Source organism: Vanessa tameamea, chromosome 10 (genome assembly GCF_037043105.1).
Source record: "Vanessa tameamea isolate UH-Manoa-2023 chromosome 10, ilVanTame1 primary haplotype, whole genome shotgun sequence".
Taxonomy (NCBI): Eukaryota; Metazoa; Arthropoda; class Insecta; order Lepidoptera; family Nymphalidae; genus Vanessa; species Vanessa tameamea.
This window is the reverse complement of record NC_087318.1, coordinates 11,101,169-11,119,829: the sequence shown is the minus strand read 5'-3', so window position 1 is coordinate 11,119,829 and position 18,661 is coordinate 11,101,169. Positions and strand designations below refer to the sequence as shown.

The 18,661-nt window shown below is 30.9% G+C and overlaps 1 protein-coding gene across 1 annotated transcript in view; it reads right to left on the bottom strand.

Moving 5' to 3' along the window:
* The window catches only part of LOC113391798 (uncharacterized), a 78,414-nt gene extending 62,311 nt beyond the window's left edge, over positions 1 to 16,103 (bottom strand). The window contains exon 1 of the mRNA XM_026627883.2: positions 15,953 to 16,103. The gene's annotated coding sequence lies outside the window, so the exon portion shown is untranslated. The remainder of the gene's footprint in view (positions 1 to 15,952) is intronic.
* Positions 16,104 to 18,661: the final 2,558 nt, after the last annotated feature.

Genomic DNA, 18,661 nt, shown 5'->3' with positions numbered 1-18,661 from the left:
ATATTCAAAGCTACGCAAGCCGAGGTGTGATATTATAGGATATATCCTCCGGATGGCCATCCTTTCGAGTCCAAATGTCGCTTTCAAAGCGAAGCCTAAATCGACCCCCGCCTGGTGACGCTGTAAGAGTCAAGCGTAATTACACATTCAAGAAAGATAAACAGAAGTCTCATTACCTCGTTGACGTTCAATGCGGAAACATCAGTACAATTATTCTATTGTACAAGTATCAGGAGACGTGAGACACTCTTCTCATTTTGATTAGTATATTTTTTAGTGTTTTTTGTGTACTGTGATAAAGTCGCCTTGATCCTTGATTGTTTAATTTAATGTCATTTTAAAATTAAATTTTGTTGAAATAAACAAATTTGCAATTTAAGATTGTATATTTTAATCTTTAATCGACTCCTGTTTTATTATGTAACTCCCAAAATCCAACCTTCTTGTAGCTACTGAGTACTTTGTGATAACCAGATACAATTTTGTTGCCCCGACTCGGGATTTTAAGAAAACGAATATTATTATTAATTTTTTTTATTTAGAAACAGACCTCTATTACCTTGGATACAAAAAAATCCAAGTAAATTGTCAACTGATCTAATTAAAGGGACACTTGTTTCATTTGAATATTTGATATAACAATTATCTGCGTTGGGAGACTTCGCCGAAAGACCTGATTAGCCGCGTCCTTTTTGATTATTCCAACCGCATTCAAAGAAAATACATTTTAGATTCTTATCAAAGTGAAACCAACGTGAAATCAGCGGACTGGTTAATATAATTGTTTTGAATGAATAGCTCCCTATGCTTTTCATAATTAAATATAACCAGTTTTACTTGGCTTGGTTGCTTGTAAAGAAAATATAAATCAATAATTATTTAAATGTAATTCGACACATTTAAATGAATTGCGACGGGAAAATGGGTACTTCGATGCACAATACTAAATAATGAACTAGGTATATCCAAAGTACTATATTCACGAAACAATTTGTTTAGGCATCATATATCTTCGAGGTATAATAAAATTGCAACGTCCGTATTAATTCATTTTAACACGACGCATTTTTAATCTCAGAAATATATATTAATTTAATTATTTATTAAATTAAAAAAATATTTGAATGGATTTAATAGACGGTGTCAAAGATTATGTTTAAGAGTCTATAGGAGATTTAAAATCGTAAAACAATAAATTTGATAAAATTTTCACGTTTCTATATCGTATATTCTAAGCTAGATATTTATAGTCAAGATAAGGTAAGAAAATTCTTACAAAAGTTTGAAGTATGTAAATATAAAAGATAACATTGTTGCTTGGTGTAGAACCTTTTCAGTTGATTAGTTCTCTTAGACAAAGTTTATGGATGTCTTAACATAAGTTCTGTCGGTGTTATACACCCATCTCTTTGATCGTTACAGTCCAATATCTTTTATAAGAGTCGGAACAAAATATACATTTATACATACATTGTCTGCAATAACACATGGCTTAAGAATCAACTTGCTTTATTTAAGATCAAACATATATGTATACAAGTATGATAATTAAATTAAATCATTTGAAATCATTTCTCACGACAAAATTATATGAAGGCGAGACTTCAGGACGATTAGAATAAGGACGTTTAAATGTACTTGCACTAATAAAAAATCAACATAGATATTCAGCGTATTCACAACAATGTATAGAAAATGTTTGAGACAGAAACTTGTCACCAGAAACAGATCTCTTACTCATCATTTTAAGACTTAATAGCTTAATATAAATAACTTATACCATTTCCAAAATGGGAAAATCGCAGATTCGTTCTAAGTTATTTATTTTTTTTATAAATTTGTTGACTGGCAAATATGGTACCTGATAGTAAGTGGGTACCACCAGCGATAGAAATTGAGCATTGTAAGAAATAATAACTATTCCATATATCAATGCGCCACTAATCTTGGAAAATAAGATGTTATGTCCCGGGCCTGTAACTACTCATTCAAACCAATACCCGGCAATACTAAGCATTACTTTATGGTGGTAGAATATGTGATGAATGAATATGGGACCACCCAATATCTAGTAGGCTACTAAGCCTACCCATGGGCTTGCATAACACTCTATATAAAAAAAAACATTCATCAATTTTTTCATACATCCATTAATTTTTTTGCCAATTCAGACAAATCAATATATATATATGTCTTATAAACAGACGTTTAAATTTCGTATAATTGAACTCACAAGCGATTACTTCTAAGCCATTTGGTAATACTGCTATGGTGCCAGCGAACAATCTTTCTACATGTTTCTCTGATGTGGCAGACATTATGACTGGCGATAATTGTTTCAAAAGAAACACTATGGGCTGCCAAAAAAGCAGGTTCTAGTTGGGTTAACTACTGTAACATAGCTTACTTATGCCTCTGAGGTTAGTGTTCAGAATCCTTTACACGAAATACAATTACCATTATATACAAACATAAACAATGATTCGCGTACAGATGATCTATGATCATACAATAAGCAAAGTTTCCAAAATGTTATATAGGTGTGCTGTGTTGTCTGCATTTTAAATGTTATAGGTGGTAGAGCTTTGTGCGAACCCATCTGGGTAGGTACCACTCTCTCATTATATATAATAATAATAATAAATAAATAATAAATATTGGACAACATCACATACATTACTCTGATCCCAATTTAAGTAGCAAAAGCACTTGTGTTATGGAAAATCAGAAGTAACGACGGTACCACAAACACCCAGACCCAAGACAACAGAGAAAACTAATGAACTTTTTCTACATCGACTCGACCGAGAATCGAACCTGGGACCTCGTAGTGGCGTACCCATGAAAACCGGTGTACACACTACTTGACCACGGAGGTCGGCAAATACCGCCAAACATCAATAAATAATATTGTTGTGTTCCGGTTTGAATGATTAGTGAGCCAGTGTAAATACAGGCATAAGGGACATATAATTAAATATTTATTTTCCAAATTTTAATTCTATTACTGTTTTTTTGACTACAATACCAAATGTTGCCGATAAATATCTGTCTTTGAAATATCTCAGTCTTAAACGAATTGCGTTTAATTAAAGACTAGCTGTGCCCGCGACTTCGTGCGTGTTTGAATTTAACAAAAAAGTTATTGTTGTAGCCTAAGTTACTCCTTATTACATCAGCTATCAACCAGTGAAAGTTCCGTCAAAATCGGTCCAGCCGTTCCAGAGATTAGCCGGAATAAACAGACAGACAGACAAAAATTATAAAAAATGTTATTTTGGTATATATACCGTGTACACATATGCATTTAGTAAAAAGCGGATATTTTAATATTACAAACAAACACTCCAATTTTATTATATGTATAGATAATATGTATTACGTAATAACTGTTTTTTACAGCGTTTAGGGAAAAATAAGATCAAACCGAAGCAAACGAAAGGAAACGTTTAAATATATTAGTTAAGAATTGTCTACATAAATTCCGACCTTCGTTTCGAAGGCTGGCGATATCGTAAGGCTTACCCTAAGTACGAAAGGGTGGTTATGTGAGAATTTTTTCGACGCCAAATCCCCCTTCCATTTCCACCACATCCCTGTTTTACGAGCGTCGTTACTCTGATTTCACTTGCTAATCTTTCTGACCTGAATCTTATTTAGTTTTCTGTGACAACGTTTCGACTTTTATTTTTTGTGTTGATGGTTTTATATTAATTGTAAAAAATGCTTGGTGAGTAATTATTTAATCAATTATTTCAATGAACTGAAGTTACTTGTTAGATGTTGAAAGAAAATTAATTATCAAATTTGTTATAGAAAAACCCAATATTTGTTACCTGTTTTTATATATGTTGCAATACATATATCATTCGATTCATCAATATTAATATATTGATTTGTTAATATGAGTCTAGTAAAGAATAGACTTTTAAAAAAAAAATACAATTATTTAAAAAAGTAAATTATTTAAATTAAATTTACAACTCTAATGCCAGTCACGTAATGAATAAGTAAACTTAAAAAATATACCATGTTTAAAACAAATCAGCAAGTTTACTGGAAACTCACAGGAGGAGTGGTTCCCATAGATTCCTTAGTTGGCAGAAACTCTGTACTGCGCAACATAACTATGTCGTACATCATATTATCATATTAGAAACACTTCACAGTTGTAGTGAAAGAATCTTCATTAAAAGTATAACACCTCGCCTTATTGCCTCTACTGGTGAGAGGAGGGATGGTTCGTTTTTTGCCCAAAGTTTCGGAATTGCGATTGAACGGAAAATTGCTGCTAGTATTCTTGCCACCATTCCACATGGTCATGATTAGTACAGTAACTATTTTTTTTTTTGTAATCCTTAAGGTTAATAATTCTTATGTATATTAAATGATATATACTATGCTAATGGGCATAGACAACAATATAAGATAGATAGATAAGAGCCGAGATGGCCCAGTTGTTAGAACGCGTGCATCTTAACCGATGATTTCGGGTTCAAACCCAGGCAGGCACCACTGAATTTTCATGTGCTTAATTCGTGTTTATAATTCATCTCGTGCTCGGCGGTGAAGGAAAACATCGTGAGGAAACCTGCATGTGTCTAATTTCAACGAAATTCTGCCACATGTGTATTCCGCCAACCCGCATTGGAGCAGCGTGGTGGAATATGCTCCAAACCTTCTCCTCAAAGGGAGAAAAGGCCTTTAGCCCAGCAGTGGGAAATTTACACGCTGCTAATGTATAGACAACAGTGGCTCACCACAATTGGATGATATTTAAATATACTGACCATAAATCTTATGTTCGTTCGTAATATTTATATTGTGTACACGTTTGCCCTTCATATTTGGAAATAAATATTCCCATTTCTCGGTTGAATAATTGAAGACTACGGGGTAAAACCAAACGGACCTACATAAACCCTTAACACTGTGTTGATTCGGTTCCATGCTTTAATCAAGTTAACTTTTACAAATGAAATATTAATTTCAGAAAGTATATACAGTATAATGTTTTTAAATACTCTCAATTCGCTCATACACAAAAGTCTTAGCAGGTAAATAGATTTCATATATAGTTAGTCAGTAATCATTTATAATACTAATACGTAGATTTAAAAACATAATATACACGCTACATCTTTAACTGGTGGTAGGGCTTTGTTCAAGACCGTTTAGGTAAGCACCACCCTCTTATCACAATATTCTACCGCTAAACAGTAAAGTGTAGCATTTTTGTGTTCCGGTTTGATGTTTGAGTGAGCTAGTGTAATTACAGGTACAAGGGAAATAACTTCTTAGTTCCCAAGGTTAGTAGTGCATTAGCGATGTGAGGAATAGTAAGTGTTTCTGCGTTAATAATTATGGGTGGTGGTGCCCACTTACCATCAGGTGATCAGCATAAAAAAAAACACCAATTAAGATGATCTGATCATGGATATACCATTCTATTACTATCCATACTTGCAAAGGAATTCATAATCACACGAATATCAATTACTCTCTTTCAAAGAAGTACACATACACAATATTTAAAGCCAATCGAGAAGTCGTCGAGTCCAATGAAAACTTGCTTAGTAATATTAATCATGAAATTTATTACTATGCTGTTGAGTACAATATAAAAATTTGCAGGCACTAAATAAATAATTCCAATTTATAGAACATACACCGAAGACACGAACAAAACGATTTTAAAAAAAATATCCGAACACCTCAGACATCCATTAAACTAAATTAATAAGTGAAATCATTTCTTCAAATTATTAAATTAAACAATAACTAAACGCTAACTTATTAATTGAACCGAACTTTATAAACGTATAGATTTACAAGTGGATTGTCAATGTCTAATAGACCGTAGTTATTAATCACTCGAAGACCACTTTGATAGAAATTAAATCGCTTTGAAATCAGGTAAAGGAATCCTAAGAACAGTTGAGTGGATTATAGCAAATGAATGAATCTCAAGGCGTTCAGTGTTAAGTTTGAGTGGGTTCAACATCATCTTCAAAGAACTTAAAATGATTAAGATATAATAAATTATAATATTTAAAAAATAATTGACAAAATAGTCCAGTGACATGTGAATCTTAACTGGTAATTGCAGGTAGAAGTCCAGATTATCAGAGACGGACATGAAAGTAATTTAATATCCTTTTTTATTTTTGCAAATTTGATGATCGATATCGATATGGCTTGCCACATCCCTTGTCAGAAGCGCCAGAGATTATGTTATACGAAATAATTCAAAGATAAATCGACCCTGTATCGATAAATCGATGATTATGAAAGAATAATGAACTATATATAAAATGTATCGACAAATTATCGATCATTAAAAAAATTATGTTGTTTTTTTTTGTCTGTATATCCACAAAATTCGTATAATCGAGATATTTTGATAATTAATCCATGTATTTATGTCATTCAATGACATAAATGCGTTCAGAAAGGGTGTTCCATAATTTCTTGTAAGCGTATGGTAAATTCGATGGAAACTTACCAACGGTAAATTAATAGATCGCTAAAAATAATAATAGCGAATCAATAACAAATATCCGCAAAATTCTGATTGTTTGATATTTCGTGAAATTAAATCATGCTATGAATTGTCACCTGGCAACCATTATTGTCTATGCCACGTTAAGAACCTTCATACAATGACTCCTATTCGAAAAAACCGTGCGTAACTACTGTGACATTTACTTTTGAAATTCGAAACATTAATACTGAGACTGAGCTTTGTGTTTGCTGATATATTATGATATTAAATAATGATTATCTAAATAGACAATATAGATATTTGATTATCACAACGTTTATGAAAAAGTTGTATGTTACATGAAAATTAAATGATAAGCCATATCTGTTTAGTTTTATTTATTTACCCGACCGATGCTGGATTGATTGTTTGATAAGGATAGTATTTATTTATCTTTAATCATATTATGCAGTATAAGTGATTTTTCTTTAGGATATTAGTACATTTAGAAATGATTACTTCGTCGCTTATTAAGTATATAGAAAAAAAAAAAACATTTTTTAGTTTTTAAAAGTGTTTTAAATGATCTATTAATAATTCCTTATATCACCAATGTATCACCGAACTTGGGAATTAAGATGTTTTGTCCCTCGTGCCTGTAGTTACACTGGCTCACTCATCCTTCAAATATCCCTGACGACGCCGACTTTCATCACAAATAAAATATCCAATTTTATTATTAAATACAAAAATGTAATATCTCCTACTTAATTCTTGATTTCTCTTCATGAAGCCTATAAATTAAATTCATCCTTCTTTATTAATTCAAATTATTCAACGATAAGGAAAAACGAAATACAACAACAAAAAAAATATTTAATAAATAAAAAGTCACTCGTATATAAATCGTCATTATTTAAAAGCTATTGTTACAATTGCTACGTAATTAATTTCATTTTCATCTCAACCATATTGCGTCTCTTCAGAACGCGTTCTGCTTCACAGATTAAAAATCTCTCTTTTTTTAATTATGCCATCATAACTAGATCGCGTTGCATTCAGCCGTGATGCGTGAATTTAATGATGTACGTGCATTTTGTTCACATCGCCGTAAAAAAAACATTGACATGTCAATATTATGAGAACGTTATGTCATTTTAATTTTGAATTCAATTTTTTTTAATATACCTATATACCTACTTCTTTGTAACGTTTTAATTTAATTTCTTAAGTTATTTGGTATAATTTAAAAATTTAGCATGATTTTAGATTGAAACTAAATCTACCAAATGTTGATTTAGTTCAATGTTACAACCGTAGCCTCGAAATTCATTTTCTTTTTTTTTATGTAAATGCTTAACGAATCATTAGAAAAGTTTATATAACTTTTCTAAACATCTATGGAGGTGTATTTAAAACAATTCAATGGTAAAAATCTTATTTTCATTTTTAATCTGTAGACGAAGCTGTCGGCGTTATTATTAAAAGGATCATTATACTGAATCGAAATTGGGACGTAGCCAAGTACTAGACCGAATAGTAGTTGAGAGATATGAGAATGTTCGTTGTGTGACTCTGATTTTGAATTGCAAATTAAAATCAAAACATGTACATATACATAATAGCATAGAAAGTGCATACAGATAAGAATTCGAATATTTTGTTCTTTATTTAAAAAAAATAAATGAAACAAAATAGTCGAACGTCTTTTGATTTTTTAATTATTTAACACGATTAAAAGTAGCATTAAAATTTAATCAATTATATCATTTTGAATTATTAATTTCAGAATTTAAAAAAAAAAAAAACTATTCAAAACAAGAATAAATGCAATCCCAATAAATTTAACTTATAGGTGTATGAAATTACGTCCTTTATAAAATAACTTATTTAGAATGATATAATAACAATTTACGATTAATCACAATCGCAATTTAAACTCGAGATCAGCACGAGATTCCTTCAAAGGCCCTTTGAGGAGCTTACTCATATACTCGTGCGAGCGCTCGGGCGTGCCTCTTGACGAACTATATACGTACCTATGTACCTCAAAGTACATTCCACTCAGCCTACATTTTTATCGACCGCGATTGTAAATAAGCCTAAATGTGTTGTGGTAAATTTTAGATTACATTTACAGAAATGATTACATTTACGAACAGCTGTATCAGTCGTATACGTTCCAATGTTTGGAAAAGGCTTCCTTTTCTGTTAATGAAATATTTAAGAGCTCATTCCACTACACTACTCCACTTTAGTTTGGTGTTTATTTATGTGACAATATTCTATTAAATATTAATTATTTAGCCGATTATATTTTACCTAATAGTTAACTACAGGATTTGGTTTCAATGATCTTTAGTTTAAATAATATTATATAAATATTTAGTTCATGATTATTATTTATGAAAACGTTATTTAAAGTTAGTAATTTGAATATCGTGTTAAAATCAAAACGTATTTTATTTATGTTGGTTCAATGAATTAAGAAGTAAGAGTTATTATAGTTTTCTATTCAATAAATATATTTTACACTTTATTCGTAATACTGAGATTAAAATTTGCGTTTTCAAAGATATTTTTTATGATATCCTTCGGAAACTCTTGAATTATTTATTGATAATAGTAAAACTTTTGTATTATTAAATTTTGTTGTTGGTAAATCTTTGTAGAAAAATGTCTGGGAGTGGAGTGGACTCATAATGTATTCACCGCCAAATAGCAATACTTAGTATAATTGGGTTCCATTTTGAAAGGTGAGTCATTTAATTCTTGAAGTCCACTGAGCTATGTTTTATATTATATAATTTGTATATCATGACAAAATTAAAAAATAAATATATATTTGTTTCAATCTACTATCAATAAGCAAGTGTAAACACTTCTATATATAATATTGAATAAAGATTGTTGACTTTTGACTTTTGCTTATTGATAGTCAAAAATCTACCACTGGTTCGGAATTTAACACCTCGGACCTAAAAAGAACCGGCGAAAGAAACTCAGCGGATTTTTTTTTTTTTTTTCCTTTTTGCATGTACAATAATAATTATATTTTAGTTATTTGAAGCAACTTGTTTGGCAAACAATTATTCGATATGAATTGTAAGGCAAACGATAATTGTCCCATTCCGTTATCAGTTACCGTAATTATAAAACCAGAATACACAAAAAAACAAGCATTGATTTGTATAAATATGAAAATTAAATATTCAACGAGCTCCGAAATCAATGGAACTAATTCAACTTCTATCGATCACGATAATTTTTTTACTAAATTCATAGAAACACGATGTATTTTAATAAACAAAAACGGCGTGCGTAGCTATGAAATGGCACATGTATTATTATTAGGAGTAAGCACGTGAAAATATAAAATTATTATTTCTATTTCTAAATATACATTGTAAGATTACCTACGAGATATTAACTGTTATGTGTCTTTTGTATTAACCTGGGCTCATTTTCTACTAAGAAATTGTCAGTTTTTATCTAATGAGTATAACAGGAACAAAGGATTCACATTCGTTCCCATTATAGAATAAAAAATAAACAGTATAAAATAGACAGCGTCAGAAATGTTATATATGTAATACAATAGCTAATAAAATATATTTGAAATCAAATATAAGGTGTTGCAGATGTCCATGGGCGGTGGTAGTCACTTTCCATCAGGTGAGCCTCCTGCTCGTTTGCCACCTCTAACATAAAAAAAAAAATAAAACCAATGTAAAGTTCTGAAGAATGACAATATCATATATTATATGATATTTAGACTTATATTAAATCAAAAAACTTTTTAATTCAATATTGTACCTAATATACCATTTCAAATATACATCAATCACAACTAATGAAAGTTTTACAAATACTATTTCTTTGCCCGTACTTTAAGGTTTGTGTCAGAGGGAAGAGGAGAGTAAGTAGTAGGTTATAGATATAAAAAAGTAGTTGTCCTTCCTTTGAATTTAAGCTTGTGTCATACTAAAATTCCACCAAATTCGCTTCAGTGGTTTACTCTTGAAATCGTAACAGACAGATTAAAGTTCGCATTTATAATATTTGTATGGATTGTATATGATGATACTAAAACAAGATATGTTGAATTATACTCATACACGTTTCGAGCTTGAGATAAAAATATTATTTATATTTAATAAAATTCCTACATCAATTAGAACGCAAAAGATTTTTAAAATTTGCAGCGCGCAATGTGTCGCCAACATAACATAACATAAGAGTCTTAACTGAAGATTATATTTACCTAACTTATATGTACCGAATCGAAGGTACTTTAGAGAAATAATTTTTCATATTTTTATAGCGCTTTTTACATAATGAATGTTGACATAAAGTAGATAATAAAAAAAACAACAATATTGTACATTTCACCTCTCTTGAAATATTTTACCGATCTGACTTACCACCAAAATTTTTTTTTATGGCATTGGTTGGCGGACGAGCATATGGGCCACCTGATGGTAAGTGGTCACCACTGCCCATAGACAAAGGCGCTGTAAGAAATATTAACCATTCCTTACATCACCCATGCGCCACCAACCTTGGGAACTAAGATGTTATGTCCCTTGTGCCTATGATTCCACTGGCTCACTGACTCTTCTAACCGGAACACAACAATACAGTGTACTGTTATTTGGCGGTAGAATATCTGATGAGTGGGTGGTACCTACACAGACGGGCTTGCACAAAGCCCTACCACCAAGTAAATAAATAATATTATTACCTTTAAAGGAACGATTTTAAACTGCTAAGACAGATTTAGAGATATATATTTGGCGCTGTAAAGACATAATTCCCAAATAAATCTTTATTTTCTAGTTTCACGGTCCGGAGATCAGAATTTCCTAAAATTCTTTCTCAGCGAACGCTTACGTCATAAAGTCCTACACTCTTAATTACATACTACTGGGTTCATTACTTCAGCTCGGCTATGATAAACCAGTCAACATAAAGATACACATATGTAATAAAGTTACGTATATGTAGTTGCTCATATAAAAATTCCAATGTATCTTGTATAGCTTCAGTATTTCTAGATACGTACATATATATTATATGTACGTATATATTCATAATAAACGATATCTGAATAACTGTCGTGGTAAAATTTATTATTTTGAATCTTAATTGATTATTAAATCATAGTTACGAAGCGATGCAGTTTATTAAATTATGAATAGATTTTCACTGTTCGTTTTCGTTGACGGTAGATGAAAGTCCAGGAATATTCAAAAATATATTCTTCGTCTTGTTTACAAAATAAATGTCTTTCAATATTGTAGCGTCAAACAAAAGCTCTATTAACTGTGGCTGACGCCGCTCAGCTTAGTTTGGCGAGAACAAATTTGCTGAGGAAATATGGTTATACTGAATATAATACATTCTCAACTATATCATTTATGCTTATATAATATACTTAAAGTATATACATATATATACTCCAATGGATTTTGATACAATAATGACTTTGTTATTTATATAAATATTTCTCTACAGATAAATATTTGATAGAAGTGTTTAACTTTTTCATCTCTGTATTTTATTATATATATTTATCTACCCCCAAATAGTTTTTGTTCCAGTTTAAAGGGTGAGAACCAGTGTAATCACAGACATAACATCTTAGTTCCCAAGATTGGCATTGGAAATGTAGGGAATGGTTCATATTTGCATATGACAAACTAGACGAGTTGGTAGGACCCGAAAACATAGGTATTGTGTTTGCAAAAAATGTATAATTATTTTATATTCATTAGTATATAACCATTAAACTAAAGATGCTTTCATTCAGCCGGCTTGTGTCTTTTTTTTTTAGTTTATAATCAAAATTCGTTTTTGTTAATGATATCTACTTGGCTATTAATTGTCATGTGTAACACTGTAAAATTAAGAATACCGTTAGATTATATATTTTTTTACATTAGCAGCCTGTAAATTTCCTACTGCTGGGCTAAGGCCTCCTCTCCCTTTGAGGAGAAGGTTTGAAGCATATTATATGACGCTGCTCCAATGCGGGTTGGTGGGATACACATGTGGCAGAATTTCGTTGAAATTAGACACATGTAGGTTTGCTCACGATGTTTTCTTTCACCGCCGAGCACGACATGAATTATTAACACAAATTAAACACATGAAAATTCAGTGGTGCCTGCCTGGGTTTGAACGCGAAATCATCGGTTAAGATGCACGCGTTCTAACCACTGGGCCATCTCGGCTCAGTAGATTATATTAACACCATCGAAATTGTAAGCTATTACATACTGCTTACAAGTAAATGAAGTGAATTACAATTAAAAACTGTGATCTCGCTTATAGATTATAATATTCATATGTTTTAAGAAATTACTCTTTTCTTTATTTAAATTGTCTTGAAGTTAAGCTCTAAGACGTTAGCAAAGGAAAGAACTATAACATATTATTGAATTTGAAACGTATATTGCATTATTCGCTTTCGTTTCTAATAACTTTATACTTGAATGTAATTGATGATCATACATGAATGAATGAAGATAATTTACTTTTAAAAATTCCTCCTCATTCGAATTCATTCTATACAAATTCCTTTACTGTTCAGGCTATTCGTCTGTGGAACTCTCTTCCTGTTGAAGTAAGACGTGCACAGTCACTTGCTTCATTTAAAACTATGTTGAAACAAAACTTCTTGTACTTTAATGTTGTATTTAGTTCGAGAGAATTTTAGTTTAATTTTATATATAATTTATATCTAATGAGATGCATACATATTTTATTTTAAATATATTATTATTTCACTGTAATGTATTCATATATTATGTTTATATCTGTTGTTTCTTTCCTCTACCCTAAGGTTGCCTGGAAGAGATCGCTGTTTAGCGATAAGGCCGCCTCTTGTGCATCTTTCTTAAATGTGATTCAACTTTATGTTTACTGGTGTACAATAAAGAGTATTTTGATTTGATTTGATTTGATGAATGTTCAACCATTTGTGGCAAATTTCTGATTGCCAATTCTTTCGGTCAACTTATTTCGCATCTATTGCCACGCGCCTACGAAATGCTTGTAGTACTTTGTAGAACGACGCTAACCTTCACATTTCACGACTATATTGATAGATTTTCGAAAATACTTCATAGAACTTGTCGAATAATTCTTTTTTACTAAAAAATTTTTTTTTTTTTATGTAATTACTTTTTTTTGGTATAGGTTGCTATATGCGGACATATGGAGAGTAAGTGGTCACCACCGCCCATAAACAATGGCGCTGTAAGAAATATTAATCATTCCTTACATTGCCAATCCACCACCTATAGTTACACTGGCTCACTTACCCTTCAAACCGGAACACAACAATACTGAGTACTGCTGTTTAGCTGAAGAATATCGGATAAGTGATAACCTACCCAGACGGGCTTGCACAAAGCCCTATCACCAAGTAAAACCTAGTCGATTAATTTAAAGTCTTATAAGAACTTAAAAATACATTGTAAATAAAATAAGATTATGAAAGGAAATATATGAACCATTTAAAGTTTTAGTAATGACTATTACAATAATTACTTTACATTTTCACACAAATAATTTAATCACATTTGCGTATATTATTTATTATTAACATTTAAATTATTATATAATACTTATTATGCAAACTCGATCTTTATGTATTCAATCAACTCTCATAAACTTCTTATTGAGACACAACAGTAAGACCACAAACGTAACGTAAGCATTCTATAACAATGAAATGATAATGATTAAAAGTATCTTTGTCATAATATAGAAAAACTAGTAGTCGCCCGCGGTATCTTTCGCGTTTTAGGGGTTGATTGTCAAGTGATAGGTATAAAATATATGTCCTTCCTCGCAAGGAAACCACAGTTCATGCTTACTTCATTCCAAATTTCATCAAATTCAGTTCAGGCGTGAAAGTTAAACACATAGACAGAGTTACATTCGCAATTTACAATATTTATATAGATGGGTCAAAATTTTGATGTTTATAATTATAATGTGAAATTTCAGTCATACTTAATTTTATTATATAATACATTTGTTAAATACTTTTCTTAGCGTAAATATTATATATTTTAATGAACATTTAAACAGTACCGAGTATTCTATTTGATGATGTACTCGGCGTCCATGCGTCAAAATGTTCGATCCTGAGAAGAAGCACAATACTAGATAGACCCTGAATACATAAATACAAATTATATTCAATATCTCTGATTGCTTGCTAATAATAATTGCGAGACGTATTACTGTTTATATTAACCTAGTTGATTTATATTTTAGACTATGTTAAATTTGTAGGGAAAACGTGGAAAAATGTAATCGTTTAATAGGAGTATATTTAATACAGCAAAACGTAAAAAAAATAATTTAGCTGATAAAAGACTATATCCTCATGTTTTAGTATCTATTATAATCTTTATATTTTCACCTATATGGTTTCTATGGCAACCTAATAATAACCATGAATATGTATTGTCAATCAAGTCATAAATAAAATAAAAAATAAAAAAATCTATCTTTTCGATTTTGAATTTGAACTTATTTTCTGCATACCTTGTATGTCGCCTTAATTTTGTTGCCACTGGTTCGGAATATACTACCAAGAAGAATTGGTTAGAAACTCCGTAGTAACATATATACGTCGTAGACACATTAATATATGTGCTATATTCAATTAAATTTATTTACCTATCTTGTATGATAATCAACAAACATAAATCCAAGCTTTTTTATCATTCATAATATACTTTATTTATTAAAATTTAACTATGGTACATTTTGTATAAAAAGTAACAATAAATTATATCATAAAATATATACTTAGTTATTTCATTATGTCATTAAATACATCAAATAAAACCGTTAATCAAATAATTGTATTAAATAATATTGTCATTATTAATCGTGTAGATCTATTTGCATTTTAAATATCTTATTTCAAAGTACCATTTACATATACGTACTAACATATATTCTAAGTCAATGCTTATAATTCTGTAACGAATTGTAATGTCGCAATAAATATTATCTTGAAAGTTTACGTTGAAAACACAATACACGAATAAAACATGTAGTTATTAATACGATTATATTTATCACAATACTGTAAAACTAGTTTTTATAATTATCTGTAATCATTGCACACGATGTGAGACTACAAGAGTTAGAAACGATGCGACTGCATTCGATAAACCAAATTTTAATATTTATGAATTATCTGTGATATGAAAACTTTCCACATTTACAAATGATAATACGCAAAATGTTATTTACATAATATAAAATATACAGCTATATACATACGTTGTTAATATAACGCGAGTCATATAAACAATTCGTCATTACAGAATATGTAACAACAGTCGGTTTTTCATATAAATTTTATTAGTAACAAACTCAAATTAAATGTTTAAGGTTTTTGAAAACAATATTTTTATATTATAAAGCCAAACTTACGTGTAATTCATAGTTGAAATTCCACCGGTTCACGTGAGTAATCATCCACCCACACACACAAACACTCTATAGTAGCACAAACACTGAACATTTATAGAACATACTTTCCGCAATCATTTGCACGAGTCGAGTCTCAGCGTGGTCACCGTGGCGAGGGTGGCGTCGGACTGAGCGCGGGGGTGCGGCGGGGTAGGGGAGAGGCGCCGCGCAGGCGGGTGGCGGCAGGGAACTTTATTTTTCTCCCGGATTGCCCACTTATCTTTGCTGATGCAGACTGCAAAGCAAAAGCGCAATTAGAACGTCGCCTGAGCGGGAGTTTGATTCGAATTATGTTACTCTTGATGAAACGTTTCGATGGGATATTGATCGTGGTTGAACCCAATAATTCATTGAATGCATGAGGTACAGTTGCATAAAATATCAAATGTTTTTTTTAAATGTAAAAACGTAATAAATGCGCGTTCATTAAAATAAATTATGAGCGCGTGGTCGCCAACAAACCGAATATAAAATTTGGTTAGTTAATGTTCTCAAAATGTAGTTTGTAATTTCCTTAAAAAAAAAACTTTCTAACATTTTTTTATGTTAATATACAATATATTAATTAGTTTTTAGAACAGCACCGATAAAACATAAATCATACATACATATAATGCAATAAACCATTACTTAAACATAAATAATTTATTAAAGTTATATACGGAATTTATGTGGATTGAAATGATTACTATTTATTTAAGAATTGAAATTATTACCTTACGTTACTAAAAAACAGTGCAGGGCAAAACCTTCCAACCCTTAAGGAGAACTACGTTGCTCCAGTTCAGGATGTTGGATTCACATGAGGCAGAATTCACTTGGTGGTGTGGTTTTGTGCAAGCCAGTTTGGATTGGTACCACTCATCAGATATTCTACCGTCAAACAGCAATAGATATTATTGTTGTGTTCCGGTTAGATGGGTCAGGCTAGGTTACCAATGAACGTTTTTAAAAAAAAAAGTTAAGCACTATAACTCCGATGTCCAAGCTCTTCAATTGGAATGACAAAGTTATAATAATATATTATTTATAACTGCTTCCTATTGAGGAATACTTAATATTTCTTACTAATCTAATGTCATCGGTGATAGTGACCACTTGCCATCGGGTGTCCCATTTGATAGTTCTATAATATAAATCAAAATGAAAAAAAAAACGCCAACCCATAGAGGTTTCCTTACGACGATTCATCTTTTAGATGAGCGTACGATTGAATATTAACTCAAATTGAAGAACATGGAAACTTAAGTGATATCAGTCTGGATACGAATTCACGTTTGATGATTGAGATTGCGTAGTATCCGTCGTATATAGCAGTATCCAACTCATGAATTTATTTTTCATTAAGGGGTCCTAACGACTATAGTATTACAATGTTTAATGTTTTTAAAACGTATACTAGATGCTCCTTTGTTTTATAATCTGTGTCAGTATAACCATAACAACCGATTTAGATCATTGACCACTGCTAAGCATCTCGATAAAGCCACGTGATTTTTTTTTCAATCGAAATATACCTACTCGTGAATATTAATAAAAGATCACAAGATTTCTAAGTATAAAAGTACTTCTGACTTATTCACCGCCTATAATTCATTACATTCCCTTTAAAACATCTTAAGAGTCTGGATTATACATACCAAGAATTCGTAATTAAATGTAACTTTGCTGAAAAACTAAATAAATTTCAAACATACTCCTACCTTCACGCTTCTAAATATTTCAACGTATTAAAATGTTTACACGTGTATGATATTGTGCTCAAAAGTTCACATTTTTAACCTTAACCTCTTTTTATTTAGCAATACTATAATTACACACTTATTTATTCGCACAAACTTTTGCAACACACACATATTGAAAGTGCAACTACATGTCTTAAGATTAGGGGCGCATTACCGTTGGGGGGGGGGGGGGGGGATTGTTGACTTCAGGTCCATATTCCCGTCCACGTTACAATTTTATAAAGAAATAAGTATAACCAAAAACATTAGTTCCCTGTCAACTATTATTTGAACAGAGGAAAGACGCTGCGAATAGTTTAAAACTAATATTTTATAACGACAGCCGCAATAAATACACACAAAACATAACATAAAAATAGTCTATTTAATAATATTATGAAGAGGTATTTTTTTTTGTTTATACATAAGTAGGAGGTAATCTCCGGAACTAATGATGCAATCGTAAATATTATTTCAGTACAATTATATTTATATTATATATCTGATTAGCACGTTAGAAAAATAAATGGCATGACCATATATATCATAAAAAAAAAATATATGTTTATTTTTATCTTTATTTTACAAAGTATATTTGTAACCACTTCCGACTCCGTTTGTACAATTTGCGTGTTTAATTACATTCACTCGTTCACCCTTCAAACCTGAATACGATTTATTTCTATCTAATAAAATGAACTGAATAGGTACCTACACATACAGACAAAGTCTTATCACAACTAAAATCATTTTCAATACAATATCTGAATGTATAACAAATGTAATTAATTAACAGTTGCACGAAATGCACGTAAGATACACTTAATACTTATGCGAGATCTAGGGCGAGTCTAGTTGGGTATTGTTTCTCAAGAACCAATCCCGAGCAATCTAATTGCGAAACTTCGTAATTCCTATCACCGGGACTTGTACGTACTGATCTAAG